The sequence below is a fragment of the Gekko japonicus genome, unplaced genomic scaffold (assembly GCF_001447785.1).
Source record: "Gekko japonicus isolate JY-2015 unplaced genomic scaffold, Gekko_japonicus_V1.1 scaffold439, whole genome shotgun sequence".
NCBI classification, from domain to species: domain Eukaryota; kingdom Metazoa; phylum Chordata; class Lepidosauria; order Squamata; family Gekkonidae; genus Gekko; species Gekko japonicus.
The window spans coordinates 678507-696038 of NW_015164677.1; the positions used below are offsets into that span (position 1 = coordinate 678507).

The 17532-nt window shown below is 43.2% G+C and overlaps 1 protein-coding gene across 1 annotated transcript in view; it reads right to left on the reverse strand.

Annotated features, from left to right (window-relative positions):
* The window catches only part of CADM2 (cell adhesion molecule 2), a 342074-nt gene that overhangs the window by 40320 nt on the left and 284222 nt on the right, over window positions 1-17532 (reverse strand). The gene's annotated exons all lie outside the window — the stretch shown is intronic.

Consider the following 17532-nt stretch of genomic DNA (forward strand, 5'->3'; position numbering starts at 1 on the left):
ATACCCCTACATAGTAATGGTAAATACTGTATGTATGATCTTGATCGTTATCGCTGGTGACACATCCTTACACTTCAGGATCTTCCCCTCCCCCTGCCTGGCCACAACAATTGGTCCAGGTTAAGGCTGTGAGTAGGTCTTGAAAGGTAGAAGAAACAAGGTGTTATTCAGTGTGTACTAAAATGTATTAAACTGAGGAAACAGTTTGAAAATATGCACTACAAGACATACTTCAGAAACTGCTGGTAAAAGTCTTTGTGTTCTACTTTTAGTTTGAATTTGGCATTCTGTGACCCAGATTCCGTCAGGGAGAATATTAAAAAGAGTTGTTTGATCTTGCTGGACTGGGGGAGGATGGAAAGCTGAATGGCTTATTTCTGAATGGCCCACTACTGAAAATATCCCCTTTTGCTTGTCTATGTTTGTTGTTGAGAGATTTTGGGTCCAGGTCATATATACACTATGCATGATCATTCTACACTACTCTGATCTGCCATGCCTGGTCCCCTCCCCTTCCTATCTATTCAAACATGTGGTAAAAATTATTAACTTAGAAAACCATGTTCTTTCCTTGGTTGCCTCAGTCCTGCTGGACAGGGTATGTAGGGAAGCTGCTTATTTTTCTAATGTTTCAGTCTTACCTGTTTTGCCTACCAACACTGAGTATTACCAATTATTACTAAATATTTAGGTGTTTTCACACTGCCACCAGGGTACTGTAGTTCAATCATGTAAATTCTGAATATATATCAGCATGAATTCCTGTGACTGATGAATGCCACCAAATTGTGCAGGTACAATAGCAGCACCTATGCTCTAATGATTTTATATAATCCATGACCTGTACATAATGGCCCAAGTGATATGCAGTCCAAGCACACTGCATGTCAACAGCAGCTACCTGGCTAGTTACCATGTTGAATGCCATCACCATTCAAGCACAAAATTTTATTTATTTGATTTGATTTTTAGACCGCCCTCTGTGCACAGAGCTCAGGGTGATGTATATGATATCAATAAATACATTTATGAATCAGATATAAATCAATTTAAGACTGTTGAAACTAAACTATTCTAGAATGGCGTTTTAAGGCACTTTATGTCCTTTCCCCATGAGGGAAAGGAGAGATGGGGAAGCCAAGCTCGATGGCATTTCAAGGACACTTTGTGTCCTTTCCCATGAGGGGAGAGGAGAGGTGGAAGAGGCCAGGCTCTAAGGCAACTGTTGCTGTCACTCATTTTGAACTGCAAGCTAATAATCAAGCTCATTATATGAGGAGCTCAGCTCGACAGCAAACAGGCATTGTGAAAAAGGTAAATTCCCATTTCAGATGGCTGTTTTGTGAAAACTGAATCATCCCTGCTCCCATTCTTCATAATCCGTGTCCAGTGGTATCTGTTTTGATGCAGCCTCAGAAGGAGCAAGATCTACAGGTTGGTGGTAAGCCTCTTCCAGAGCTGGACACAAACTTGTCATTCAAAGTCTTCACTGAGTATAAGAGATGGTAGCCCAGTTTTTCTGATATCCACCTTTCCCCTCACATTGTACAACACTCAACACTGCAAACACCAGTGTTCATATGGCAAGTATATTCCACATAAAGTATGAATCAGCTTTCATTGTGGGAAAGTCCAATGCAGGACCAAGCAAAATTAGAAACCAAGTATTATGCTGTAATTCCCCCCCCCAAAAAAAATGCCTTACTGCTTAACAGAAACACAAACAAATGAACAATAAAATCCTTAGATGTAGTCACAAACTGGCATTTAGGTCTCCACAGTTAATCAGTATTCAAGCTTACCAGTGAACCATCCAGCTCATTTCCACTCATTATGAATCATTACTTGAGAAACGGAAAAAATATCAAAACTACTAATGATGAAGACTGCTATTATGCAGATTTGTATAGGCAACAGCTCCTTTTCAAGTTGCTGGAATCAAGCCAGCATTCCAATCTCTGCCTGAAGCAAGCAGGAGCTCCCATTGAAAGGGGACAAAGTATAATGTCTCTATTGAGAGTGAAAATGTGCCTTGTGCCATGATTTTTATTTTCCACTCTCCAATTGGCTGAAAATGCAGTCCAAAGCCTCCCCTTTATTACTTAATAGAAGAAATTTCTCAGAACCTTTATATAGTTGGGATAAGTTCCCATAGAGGCATCATAATTTCCTATATCATACATCCATATTGAATGCACTATAGCTGAATACGTTTAGCATTGTATTTGCCGTAAAACAAGAGTATTTTATAAAACATGCAGCTCACTCTAAAGATCCACAGGAGTTCTGATGCACACAGTATTTCCCTTGCAATTAAAGGTTTCTCCATTCATTCACTGGCAGGAGGAATCCCACATACGCAATGGAAATGAAAGATTTCCTTGAGCAGTGATCACACTGTTACATTTAACCACTTCCTTCCCATCCTCCTAAAGAATCTAAATTTATAAACGGGTGGAAAGTTAGAACAGTTGAGAAAAGGCTGAACTAATTCATCTGAATTAAAGAAAGGAAAGGGAAAAAAATTAAGAAAAGGCTAAACTAAACATGAACATATTTATTTATTTTGAATTTGACAATGTAATTTTTGCCATGTGTCTTATGAAAGTATAGAGACAATACATGGGTATGTAGTTAGAACTTAATTAATACATGGTTAAGAGTTCCTCAAGGCCACCTGTTGAACTATATAGCTAAATATGCAACTGAGCTGACCTTAAACAAGGTATCCCTAACTAAACTCAAGCACTATAGCATGCTCATTTCAGTCCAGAGTGCTACATACATTCTGACACATACACAGCTCATAGATTCACTATGAAATTTAGAAAGCCAACTGGGATTAGCAAATAATGGTTTGTGGACTGGTTCTATTTGTATTAATAGGGAACTGAGAAAGCTTCATGTTTGCATACCTCTGGCAGGTGTGCACTACTACATAACATATTGTGTATGCACAAATGTTTTTAGCAACCTTGATTATAACCCTATTATTAATAGTAGGCTTTCATCCTTGGGTTAGTTGGAATGTCTAAAGCAAGTTTATAATACTACATTCCCTTCAACCACCATCATTGTCATACTTAATGCTCTAAAATGTCCAAAACACTTCACATGTATTATCACAGTAACTCTCAAAATTCCATAAGGTAAAATAGTGTTACAATTCCAATATTTTAGTTGAGAGCGGGTCAGATTGAGCCTGAAAAAACCTTGAGCCACCTAGTGAGTTCAGAGTTGAGGTGAGTTTTGAACCTTCAGGTATGGCTTTGCTTCTTGGCTACTATGTTATACCTCTGCAGAAGTAGATTTGTATTGTGCAAACATATTGTTTTGGTGAGTGCATCCCTCTAGTAATTTTATGGACTGAAAGAGGAGAATGGGTCATGGATGGTAGACGTGCTTTAATCATATTAAGTGTAAAGATCTTGTACGATCAAATCAGATTCACTATCATAGTATGTGGTCATGACTACTAGGATAGATGGCTTTTTTAAAAGTGGATTAAATAAACACATAGAAGTCAGTTTAACCACTATGCCACTGAATGTCAGCAGTTGGGGGTAGCCATGCAGGGGCATACCATTCTTGCCTTGCTAGTAGACCCTGGAAATATCTGATTTGGTGGCCACTGCAGGAAAATAGGCTAATGACCCCTTTGACCTTTGGTCTGATTTAGAACTCTTTGTTATGTTCAAAGGAGTGGACGAGGAACTTTGAAACAATGTAGACAATGATCCTTTCTCCTCAAGCAATGATAGCCACTGCTCCTCGGGACATTCAGGGGAAAAAGATGGGACTGTCAGATATTCTTTTAGCACAAAACTCTTTAAAATGAATAGTCCTTTAAAATATTAGTTCTCAGTATTTTACAAAAAAACTGTGTTAGATAAAGCTGCTAACTATGTAAATAAAATGCAAATGGTACGAAATAACATAACATAAGAGAAGCCAATGTTGGATCAGGCCAATGGCCCATCCAGTCCAACACTGTCACACAGTGCCCAAAAAATACCAGGTGCCATCAGGAGGTCCACCAGCGGGGCCACCAGGACACTAGAAGCCCTCCCACTGTTGCCCCCCCCCAAGCACCAAGAATACAGAGCATCACGTGCCCCAGACCGAGAGTTCCTATCTATACCTTGTGGCTAATAGCCACTGATGGACCTCTGCTTTACCCAATTTATCCAATTCCGTCTTGGAGCTGTCCATGCTTGTCACCGCCACCACCTCCTGTGGCAGTGAATCCCATGTGTTAATCACTCTTTGGGTGAAGAAGTACTTCCCTTTATCCATTCTAACCCGACTGCTCAGCAATTTCATTGAGTGCTCATGAGTTCTTGTATTGTGAGAAAGGGCTATGGCCGATGGCGGAGCTCAGAGTTGCCCAGTGATCCAAGAGGAAAGTTGCCAACCGGTGCTCCCAGTTGACCGGGATGAGCCGCCTGAAGGAGTCCTAGGTGGTTCGAACTATCCTTTCTGCTTGTCTGTTGTCTGGTGCAGACTAGATGTGGCAGATCAAGTAGCGGCCCAAGAATTCCTGAAACTCTCCGACATAAAAGCAGTCCCATTGTCCATCACGACCGTGTCGGGCAGGCCGTGCATGCAGAAAATCCAGGTGAGGGTCCAGATGGCTGCCCGGGAGGAGGTGGAGGCAACAGGAATGACCTCCAGCCATTTCATGTAGGAGTTCACAAGTTCTAAGAATATCTGGCCCTGGAAGGGGCCAGCAAAATCCAGGTGCACCTGGGACAATGGGGTGTGGGTGGACTCCCAGTGCTGTATGGGAGCTCAGGGGCAGCTCTGGCTGGGTCTCCTGGCAGGCCTGGAAGCACTTGCCCCAGGCCTTGATATCTCCATCGATCCCTGGCCACCACACGTAGCTGTGGGCAGGAGCTTTAATGCGAATGATCCCCAGATGTGTCTTGTGTAGGGCCACTAAGACTCACTGGCACAGGGGGGCTGGTACCACAACTCAATTTCCCCAGAGCGGGCACCCCTTGTGTGTGGAGAGCTCATCCCAGTAAGACAAGAAAACTGTAAAATCTGGGCCCACCCAGCTGTTGAGCCATCGGCTCCACACCCAGTCCAAAACATGGGAGAGGATGTGGTCCTTGGTGGAGTGGTGACCCACATCCACAGCATGGATAGGCCAGTGGGGGAGATCCTCAATGAGGAGGATCTGGTGTGCTGGAGCCAGGTTGGGGTCAATGGAATGCAGTGGCAGGCGGCTGAGGGCATTGGCATGTCCCATCACTTTTCCTGGGCGGTACTGAAGGCCGTACTGGTAGCCGGCAAGGAAGATCGACCAGTGCAAGACCTGTGGTGACAGCATTTGTGGCATCTGGCAGTCTGGAGTGAAGAAGCCCAGCAGCGGCTTGTGGTCCATTATGATGGTGAAGGGCCGGCCATACAGGAAGTCATGGAACTTCTTTACCCCCGCCACAGTCAGCCAGCCTTTCTTGTCTATCTCCACATAGTTGCACTTGGCAGATGACATAGTGCAGTTGTAGTATGCCATTGGGACCTCCCGACTGTCGGGCAGCTTGTGCCCCAAGTTGGCGCCAACTCCGTAAGGGGAGGTGTCGCAGGCAAGGATGACCAGCAACAGTTCATCGAAGCGGTCCAGGACCAAATTGGATACCAGCAGATCCTTGACCACCTGGAAAGCGTTGGCTTGCCTTTGGCCCCAGATCCAGGGAGCTTATTTATCCAGAAGTCAGTGGAGGGGCTCCATGATGGCTGCCTCATGTGGCAGAAAGGCATGATAAAAGTTCAACAGGCCAAGGAATGCCTGGAGCTCAGCCTTGAATTTGGGTGCGGGGGTGTCGCTAATGTCCTTGACTTTGTCTTGCAGTGGGTGGGTGCCCTCCACATCCACCGAGAATCCAAGGAAGTCAAGGTGGTGGACACCTTCAACCCAGCGGACTGGAAACGCTAAAGGATGGCACGCAGACGGTTGAAGAAGTCCTCCTCTGTGGGGGCAGCGATCAGAACATCATCAAAAAATTGTATGTCTCGGGGGATCCCTTTAAGAATGGAGTCCATTAGGTTTTGGAAAATCCCAGGAGCCACACTGACCCCAAACTGCAGCTGTTGAACCCAGAAAACGTCCCAGTGTATCACTATGGTTTGAGCCTCAGTTGTGGCATTGTCTACCAGCAACTGCTGGTAGGCCTGCGCTAAGTCCAATTTCCCAAAAATTTACACGCCAGCCAGTGTGGCCAGGACATGGCTGATGACCGGCACTGGATAGGCATGGTCCTGCAGCTTCCCACGCACCTCTTTGCCCATCTGTGTGACCCTCCACCACTGCCCAGCTGTGCATTCTTCTCCTGCAAGCACCTCCTGCTCCTAGCCACATGCCTCACCTGCATGCCCTTTCCCTGGTGGTGCTGGGCAACATGTACAGCCAGGTGGCAGGGCAGCCACAGGAGCAGAAGGGGCCAGTGGTAGCTATTCCACTTTGGGGTATGCTGATGCCAGTCCTGCATGGAATCAGTCTGAAGAATCAAGTAACGTCACACATCTCACAGATTACCCATACATTTCCCCCTGCAGGGCAACTACCCTTGGGCTGAGGACTGATTATCATCAGGGAAACTCCATGGCGGGGTGGGGGTGGGGAGAAAGATATCCTGCTTCCCTAGTAATAGACACTCAATGCAAAGGCCCCTCCCCCATAATTTTTATTTATTTATTTATTTACATGAGATTTATATACCGCCCATGACCCCTAATGGGTCTCAGAGCGGTTTACAGAATACTGCTAGTATAGTAGTGAATTAAACCTACCTAGGGCCACATTTCACAAGGGGAGGGACTCCCTACTGACACCCTGTTGGCAGTGCATTCTTCTCTTCTTCTGGCGGGCTACGAGTGTTGTTTCTGGGGTCTTCTGGTTACCCGGCGACCACCTTCCGGCAGGCTCGATGTTTTTCTCTTCTGCGCGCGACCGCTCTTCCCGTTGCAGCTTCCGGCTCACGTCCTTCTGACTCCAGCCATGCTGCACCGTCCTGCGTCCACTCCGCCTGCGTCCGCTCCACCTCTATCAGGTCTGGTCACCAGGAACTCAGCCGCCATTGTTGTTACCGCCGCTGCCGTTTTCGCCTTCCGTTGCTGCTGCCAACACTCCTGGCATGGAACCAGGAGGTGGTGCCCCCTGCCACCTAGGGCAGGTACCCATTTATCTACTTGTTTTATTTACCTTTCGAACTGCTTAACCTTCCCTTTAAATGGTTGGGGGGGGGTGGAAGTGAGAGCCAAGAATGCCTGCCCTGCAAGAGGGGAAGTCTCTTCTTGCAAGGCAGGAGCCGGCAGTACCCACTTGAAGAGAGTGGGCACCGGGTGCTCCTGCCTTGCAAGAGGGGAACTCTCCTCTTGCAGGGCAGGAGCCAGCGGCCCCTGCCTCTCCCCAGTGGTGTTTAAAGACTTCCTTTAAATGCTAATGGGAAGAGGTGGAGGGGAGGCCGGGTGGTCACTCTTGGGGGCAGGGCTTCCCCCACCTGCCAGCTGGCTGGTGGGTGGGAAGGAGCCCCTCCAAGTTGGGCAACCCCCGCCAAACCAGGAGGTCTGGCAACCCTAGACTTACTCCTAGTAAATTGTCCTCAAGGTTGCTCTGTTAGGGCAACCTGGTCCCAGTAATAGCCATGAATACATCTGAGGATGACCTCTGACTTTTCTGGAGTACAGCTGCAAGTGATAGTTCATGTACCCTCCCTGCATTCAGAAGCCCTGAGAGTTTTCAGCTCAAATTAGAGTATGCTTGCAGTAGAGCAATGAATTTGCCACAAGAAGACAGGTGACATGAATTGCTTGTTACATGTTGTGTTTTCTGGGCAAATTCATTTTTTATCTTCCGATTAACCCTTCTGCCCATGTGTTCATAGTGTTCCAAAACAGACCAGTCATCTGTGCCACTGACAACAACCACAGAACACAAAACTGGATTCTCTGTGCACCTTAGGAAATTCCTTAGAACTGAACACAATAACATTCCATGCACATGGAGAAGAATGAGAAGGAGTAATGTATTACAAGCATGTTTTAATCAGGACTAGAGATGTAAAATTTCCGGAAATTTTGAAGCTCAGAAAAAAACCCGGGTTTTTTTCGGAAAAAAACGGAAATTTTCGGAAAAATTGGCATTTCTTTTGTCTTTTCTAGATTGAAAGTCATTCTGTTACTTTAGGAACATAAAATATGACTATGGACATTTTTACTTGGCATGAAATTATCACAACTAGCATATTAAAAAATATAGTGCATCCAAACAGTTGTTACAAACAGAATACCCGCCCACATGGAAAAACAAAACTGGAACCTTTTTATTTTCTTCTGACAATAGCACCTCCTAAAGGAAGAAATGCATCTTGTTCTTGCATTGGAGAGTTCAGTTTGTAACCTAGGACTTGCTCAAGCATTAGATCAATCTGATACCATATATATATATTTTAGAAATGATTTGGAAAATATTTGAACACCTTGTCTTAAAATATTTTAGTCATCATGTTAAAATAAAACGTTCCATAATCAATTTCTTTTCTTTTTTTTTTCAATTTTTCCAATTTTTTGGAAAAAAACAAAAAAGCCTTCAGGAAAAAAACGGAAAAAAAAGTTTTTTTTCCGATTTTTTCCGTTTTTTTCTGGGCCTTCACATCTCTAATCAGGACTGAAAACAATCAAGCTTTCCGATAGTGGGTTTGGGGTGGGGGACTTCATGAACTGTCCCAGAATGTTAGTAAGCCCTGGAACAAAATAACTAGCATAGGCAGTTTCCATCAATTTAATCCAAATTTCCAGGAAGAACCTGGAAATGTTTCGAAGATCTGATAAGTCGTCTCCGTTTAGGCATAATATCATGGGATGTACCATCTGAACTGAGTTGCTTCATCTTGGATTTACGATACTAGTAATTGATTGAGCACCACTGTTTTTAATAATGTTGGATGTTTTTATTATGTACCATATGTTTTATTTATGGCTCGGTTTTTACCTTGCCCTTGTGAGCCGCCCTGAGCCTTTGGGGAGGGCGGGATTCAAATATGAAAAATAAATAAATAAATAAATAAATAAATAAATAAAGTGATACCTGCATTCTGCAATAACTAAACCTGGTGATTTTAGCACTTATTGTACCAACTACCAATAATTATGGTAAAACCAATAAAAACCACTAATGTGAATGGACCCCAGAGCTTTTAAGAAACACCAGTCACACATGTATATTTACAAAACAAAAGCAATTACTCTGAAACTACAGTATAAATAGAACAAAAAACACCCTTTGATGTCCTAAGTATCTAAATGACACAGAGAAGAATAACAATTAAGACAAGTTTCCTTGTCATGAGGGGTGGGATATCTGTTGTCCCATTATCACCTCACACCACTACAGAACACTGAGGTGGACTGATTGTTCAATTCTCCTGAAAAATGATGGCTTTTGCAGCCTTCATGTTTGTATGCAATATTTCCAGTGCCACACTTTCCAACTGTTACTGATGCATCATTTACCTTTTGATAGTTCAAAATATGGAGAGAACATGTTTAAGTTCTGGTCTGCATCGGTGAATGTCTGACAGGTAGGGCTGGTGGTGATGCATCAGTTGGTGGTGATGCATATCTATTGTCATTTTTTTAAAATCAACACATCCTGCCTCTGTAGGTCAGAGGCATTAAAATAGCAATGAACCGAGAAATCAAAACAATGCTTTCCCTTGTCCAAATGTTAATGCTAAGTGAACACAAATAAAGTAAGGGCTGCCCCCACATACCCTTGCTCTAGAAAAAAAAAATTCTATCTGGTTAAAGATGTGGGGTGCACATCAGATAGGAGCAGACTCTCCAAGATATTTTTAGAATTGATTGCAGATATAAATGACTTTCTCTTTTTTTCTGACTTCTCCATAATAAATGTGGTGAAATCCACAATATGCTCAAAACTGAAGCCAAATGTTTACAAAAGGTTTAAAGAATTTAGCATCAGAAACCATTTGGTCATTCTGAAAGGGCACTGCCCTAATATGCCCGGAAGTAAGGAAGTTCATGTTTCAGTCACTCTCAAACAATTAACAAATCGGTTTCCTAAGACACTGCTGCCAGCAGTCCCAGCAGTCACAGTACGCTACAAGAGATTTCTTATACCGCCAGAAGTCCCAAAGGCACTGAGAGCCTATAACAACTCTCAGAAAGTCTTTGGCAGAGTGTCAGGTAATGGAGAAGAGCCAGCCCCAATGGCAATCAAAGACTCATTTCTTTTTAGCACTCCAAACTCCAAAAATATTGGGAACAGATGCTTCAAAGAAAAGCCAGGAGCTTTTGGAGTCCAAACAGTTCACAGACTTTGGTAACTTGGAGATCTTTAAATTTGAGCATGCTTCTGCACTCTAGTTTTAAAGGCCTGAAAGGCAGAGCTAAGTTCTGACAGCCACCTTTGTGGATCCTTTTGTTAATGTTAGAATAATACATGAAAACCAGGAAAACACTAATAAGACTGATTAATTTGTCTTCCACGGCGGGGATTACAAAATTTGAGTCTGAAACTGATTTCTGATGCAAAGAAATCTTACAGACACTAAAATATTAAAACATTTCAGACATTAAGTTTTGTAAAAAACCAAATATATGCTTAATATTTAAAACAATTACATAAAGCACAATATAAATACGAGCACATAAAAAGCATAAACACAGAAAAACGCACAAAGAAGGAGGAGAAGTTATAAGAGTTAATGAAGGAATAAAAAAAAAACAGTTTTCACCCACTGGCAGAACAATAAATTTATTTATTTATTCATTTGATTTGTACCCCGCCCTCCCTGCAAAGCAGTCTCAGGGTGGCTCACAGTCAATACATAAATAACAATTAAAATCCACATAAAATCCTCTAAAAACAATCCAAGTTATAACTCATACAAATAAGTGCTGGTGATGATTAATTAGTTGTTTGAAATGGCTTACTTTAAGAGTATACACAGAGCTCTAACAGTCATTCTGCTCATGGTCTTCCTGATACAAGGGTGGCACAGGCTAGATGTCAAAAACCAAGGGCCAGGACTCTCTAGTGGTGGCAGCTCCTTAGTTAAAAGCCTGGTGGAAGAGCTCCATCTTGCAGGCCCTGTGGAACTGCAAGAGATCCCACAGGGGCCTGATCTCCTGGAGCTCATTCCACCAGTATGGAGCTGCCACTGAAAAGGCCCTGGCCTTGGCAGTAGCAAGCCTGACATCCGTGGGACCTGGGAGGGTCAATCAATTTTGAGACCCTGACCGTAGTGCTCTCTGGGGTATATATGGGGAAAGGCGGTACCTCAGGTATGTCGGACCCATGTAGGGCTTTAAAGGTAAGAGCCAGCACCTTGAAGTGAATTTGGTATGTTATTGGCAGCCAATGCAGTGTCCTCAGCACAGGCTGGATGTGCTCCCACCTGGGGAAACCCATCAGAAGCCTGGCTGCAGCATTCTGCACTAGCTGTAGCTTCCAAATTTGTGAAAAGGGCAGCCCCATGTGGAGAGTGTTACAGTAGTCTAATCTCGAGGTGACCATCGCATGGAGACATATAAATGTCTCTGGGAAGGGAGTTCCAAAGTTTGGCATCATGACTGAGTACACCCTTCCTCAGGTTGCCATCCATCTATTCTCCGATGTTGGGGGGCACTTAAACCAGGGCCTCTGAAGATGATCGGAGTGGTTGGGTAGGCTCTGGATGTAGACAGTCCTTCAGGTATGCTGGCCCAAAACCATATACAAGGACATTTAATTGGGCCTTGAAGCAAATTGGGAGTCAATGTAGATGTGCCAAGATCTATAGTCCCTACAGCCCATCCTAGTTTCCTGGCCACAGTGTTCTGTACCAACTGTAGCTTCTGGACAGTCTTCAAGGACATCCGACATAAGCACATGACAGCAATCTAATCCAGCTGTTATATGAGCATGCACCACAGTGGCAAGATTATTCCTACCAGGAATAGCTGTAGCTGGATCACCAGGCAAAGCTGGTGAAAGGCATCCCTGGCCACTGTTGCCACCTATCTATCCATCAGGAGACCCAAGTTCAGCAGCACCAGTGCCACCCCAGCCAGAACAGGAGATATCCCCATTCCTGGGTCAAGCTTCCCTCCCCCATCAGAAGCACTTCTATTTTGTTGGGATTCATTTTCATCCCAAAACTACCTCCAGGCACCTGTTCGCAGTTTCCACAAACCTCCCTTGGATCTGCTGGAAGTGCGAGATAGAACTGACTGTCATTCATATATAGGTGGCAACTCATTACTAATTTAAGCTTTCTCTTCCAACATGGGAACCACCACCCCCTAAAATAATTGATTAGAACCTAATATGGTGTTCACTACTGTAAACAGTCTGAAATGTGAGTTTTTTCCTGGTCTAAGATTTAAAAATTTCTGAGTGGGCATGCAAGATAAAAGTACACTAAATAATTGGAAGCCGCAGAGACATTAATCTAAATGATGAGGAGCCAAGAGTTCTAGTTACATATCATCAATAGCGGTATAGTGGTTAGAGTGTCAGAGCAGGATCTGGTAGGCCCGGGTTAACTCACTAGGTGCCCTAGGGCCAGTCACTGGCCCTTTCTGCACTCTCCTTTTCATCCATGTTCACCGCAGTGTCCTCCAATTCTGCAGTAAAATCGAATCCAACCTTCTTTTTATTCCGGTCCCACCCCACCCATTCTGCATTACGTTACCTCCCTTCAGTGGTTGGCCCAGTTTCAGCCCACTGTTGCCCTGGGTTTTTTGGATGCTGTTTTGCCATAGACTTAAATTACCTTGACTCAAACACTGAGAAAATCCAGAGTGGCAGGCAAATGGGGAAAGGACCCACTCTCTCTCAGCATAATTTACTTCACAACATTGTAGTTATGAGGATAAAATGGAGGAGGGGTGAATGATGATGTAAGCTGCTTTAACTCCCTATTGGGAGAAAGGCAGGCTACAAACAGCTAAATAAACACATCCCAAGGGCAGGAAGATACAAAAGAAAATGGGACAAAAGATAATCTCAACAGACAATCTCATGATTTAAATTTTCACAGGGTTACATATACAAACAATGAACCTTCAGAACAACAATGGGATCTCACTATAACTTTTCGGAAACGACAGAATGTAAAAGGTTGGGAGTATTAAGTAGAGTATGTGGTATGTAAATGCAGATTTCAAAAGCAAGAGAGTGAAGGTTCTCTGTATGTAAGACTGCATCAGGAATTCATGCTCCTGTATATGAAAATGTGCACAGAGGAGAAGCATAGTTTATGGGTTAGAGAATGTAAATTGCTATTTCTGCTTTGTCTAGTGCTTTCTTGTTGCAAATCTGTGAGAACTGGAAGGGGGGGGTTAGAAATCCTTGATTAAAGATTGATTCATTTTTTCTGAAATCATGTTATCCAATTCACAGCAGGATTACATTACTTGTAATCAAACTTTTCATATGTTGCATAAATCTGAAGAAAGACAAAACAGTACTCAACTTGTTGCCCTCCATCATAGTTAATTATGGACTGATTTGGAGGCTTATTTTAAAAGTGATAAATCCAAATATGATGGCTTTGCCTTTTTGGTTTTTCATGCGGTGAACTGATTATATGCATAACTCTCCACATTAAAAAACGGGTGAGGGAATAGACTCAAAATCTTGTCCAGTTCAGATCTAAAGTAGCAGTAGTGGGGAAGTAGAAAAGAGTGAGTCCAGTAGTACCTTAAAGATTAACAAAATTTGTATGAGATTTCATGAGTCACTGCTCACTTCCTCAGATATCTGAAACCTCATATCTTCATATAGCTCACAAAAACTCATGCCCTACCACAAATATCATTAGTCCTTAAGATGCTACTGGATTCTTACTCCTTTTTACTGCTACAGACAGAATAACACGGCTACCCATCTTGATCACAGTAGTGGGGAAGGGTTCTGCATGAAGCCCTGCAGAGTTACTTTTAGTCAGAGTAAGCAACACTGAACCGGTGGGATCAATAGTCTGGCTCAGTATGTGCAGCTGCTTCATGTGATCCTTTTCTATGACATAACAGATTTTCATATCAAATTCTCTTTCATAAGGAGGAAACAACCCATGTGCAAATAAAGTAGAAGACCAACTCAGTGTAGGAAGAGCTAGTGACCAGAAAAAAATGACCAACACCCACAATCTCTTGACAAGAATATTTAGTTTAGCTTTGAAAAACACTTTCTCGTCAGTTATCATTGCACGATTTTACAAATTTCAACAACTTTACCTAATATGCATGTGAAGAAATACATTTTTCCTGGGAGGTTTGAACTGAGCCAAACCTCCACTTTGTGTTTTAAAAGCTTCCCCCCCCCCCCTCTGGGTAGAGAACAGGCAGGAGGAAAGGGAGTCAGTGTAACTGCTTCCCAGACATACCTCAGCTCATCTTCACACAAATGCTAATAGATCTAGCAGGAGAGATAATGCATGGGTTAAGCTCTTCCCCTTCTCCAAGTAGGCAACAGAGATTTGAGGACTTTAGGCTAGAACAGATCCAGGAATAATTTCCACGAAGAAGCCCTAGGAAATGCTTCTCTGACCTGGCCTGATTTAGTAAGGGGGTGGGGGAAAACAGAGGTGATAAAAACTCCTTGCAGCCAGAAGGAGGTCTATTTTCCTTGGGTGCTGAGGCCATGAGGAGGCAGCCACTGACCATGTCGTTGGCCAGGACAGCTGAAGGAAGCTTCAATGGACCTATGGGAGAGATCTGTCCTATATTTTAACATCTGATAAGGCATGTATAGAGAGAGGGACAGAGGACTTGCATTTTGCTTATTTCTTTTGGATCCCTTGCTCAATGTGGTGCTGTGCTAAAATATATTTGTAACCATTTTCTTTTAAATAAATACATTATAACTTTTGGTGCTGGTAGTGGTTCTCTGTACCACATAGACCTCCACCATCTCAGACATATTATTTTAAAAGGAACACCAAGGCGAAGGCAGGCAGTTGGCAAGTGGCTATTCTTCCAGGCGTGCAAGGCCGTAAATGGTCCCTGTGGTGACCAAGGTGCTAGGCAGTGGTGGGAAACAGAGGCAAAGTCTCAGAACTTGAAAGGGAAGCTGGGAGTCCTGACCTTATAAAGGTCAGGTGGTGGCAGCAGGCTACCCGAAAGTGAAAGAAAAGGTTCTCCAGGTGCTGAGAAAAACTTGGGAGGGCAGGACGGAATAGGGCCTGCAGGCCAGAGCAGGCAAGTTCTGCCACAATGCACAAAAAAGTTCAGGTTTAAATGTGACTGCAAAACTATCCATAGTTATATGTAATAGGGTTGCCAACCTCCAGATTGTGGCTGGAGATCTCCCGGAATTGTAACTGGTCTCCAGATTACAGAGATTAGTTTCCCTGAAGAAAATGGCTGCATTGTAGGGTAGATTCTATGGCATTATATCCTGCTGAGGCCGCTTCCCTCCCCAAACCTTGCCCTCCCAACGCTCAAATCTCCAGGAATTACCCAAACCAGAGCTGGCACCCCTAAGCAAGCACATGACATTAAACAGGGGGTGGGATTTAATTTATAAATAAATATCCATCAAATCAAACTGCATTGTTGTAAAATAATCATTATGCCTTAGAATTTAAGACAATATTTCTTCTTAGATTTGTTTGAGGATCAACAGATATTGCAATTTGATGTGGCTCTATATCAGATCCAAGGTATCTTCTCCGAGATCAATTCCCAACAAGCAGCTGTGCTGCCCTCGCTCCTGTTTCCCCCACTTGCATTAGTCGATTTCACACTATTTGCTGTGCAGCAGCATTTTGAACCACAACTCCCCCCGATTTTCCCCGCGTCTTCTCGATCCTTGTTTTTTGAGACCAAGAAGATGCGGGGGAAATCAGGGGGAGCTGCGGGTTAAAATGCTGCTGCACAGCGAATAGTGTGAAATTGACCAATGCAAGTGGGGGAAACAGAAGAGCAAGGGCGGCACAGCTGCTTGTGGGGAATCAGTCCAAGTATTCTATCAGTTTTAATAAAATTTCCTACAGCAATACAAAGTGTTGAAGAAGGAATGAACTCAAGATGGACTCTCTTTTTAACACTTAAAAATGATTCTGGATTTTCTGTTGTGTGAAATACTCCAGTACCATTCTGGAATTCATGTGTGCTTTAATGAACATTTTTACTGGAAAATATGTTTAATGGAAACCTTTTATGTAATTTAAAGTGTTCCCCCCAATTTGTTATTAACAAGAACATGAAACTGTTCCACCAGAAGAGTACTGCAGAATATAGAGTCAAATTGCAATCAGCCTTGGACACTGTGTGGGGCTCATTTGAATAAAGCTTGTAGATCAACAATGCAAAAGTACCCTGTTTGTTGTAACTTGCTTTATTATTGTTTAGAGAGATATTGCAACCTTGATATTTTACCAAGATCACCTTTTATCCAAAAATGCAGTGCAATTAGAATCAGTTCAATATTACATCAAGCTCACCCTGGAAGTTATTAGCAGTATTTCAAGTGGAATGGCAGCACAAACAAAAACAGACCCTAGTAATCTTTTTAACTTCAGCTGCACTGATGATTATTTAAGCTTTCTGGTTTGTAAGGGGGGGGAGTATTTTTATTTAATAAATATGTAGAGAGAGATAAATTTCTAGTTCGGTCCTTTCTTTAATTCCTTTTTATCATTTGATAATATTAATAAAAATGCATAACAAATATATGGATATTATTACTTTCCACATTATAATGAAACTGAATTATCTGTATCTTTCTGAATGACTATTCTATTTTATCTTTATAATAAAAATATCTAAAATAGAAAAGATATGCTGAAAATACATTTAAAAATGATTTTTTTTTTTTTTTGAAATCTAGGAAATATTGTGCTGGGAATGACCCATCATCATATATTCTAATAGCCAACAGAGGGCGCCGTGCGGATCCTTAGTCTGAGGAAAAGGCAGCTCCGTGGGCCTGAGAAGCTCTTCCTACAGACCCAGCATGCTTCCATTATGTGCAGAAAAATCGAAAAAGTGACAAAATCGCTCCAGGGATGACTGAATTCCCCCCAAAACCCTTTGAAATGGGCTCTGCAGGGCTCTGCTTCAGACACCAACGGTGAGAGAGAGGTTAGAACGTTCGGGGGGGGGGAAGAAGAGGCTTCTAACTGCTCTGTGAGTGAAAGGGTGTGGGGGAAGGGCCCTTTTGCCAGGCCTCCGTTGGCCTTTCAGGGAGGGAGGGAGCCTTGGGGCCTGGCCTGGGGAGTCCCTAGAGGTTTTGAGGTGGGATTGGGGAAGAGAGAGGCCTCAACTGGGTATAATGCCACAGAGTCCACCTTCCAAAGCAGTCATTTTCTCCAGGGAGACAGATCTCTGCTGCCTTGAGTTCAGTTGTAAGTCACGGCAGCACCCTCTGGGTGACTTGATACCACCTGATTTGCATGACTCAAGTAGGCCCAGCTGCTTGCTACTCTTCATCAGCAGCCACCCTATGAAAGCTGGGTTGTTGTGCAGATAAAAAGTAGGAGAGAATAATGTAAGCTGTTTTGGTCCCCACTGTGG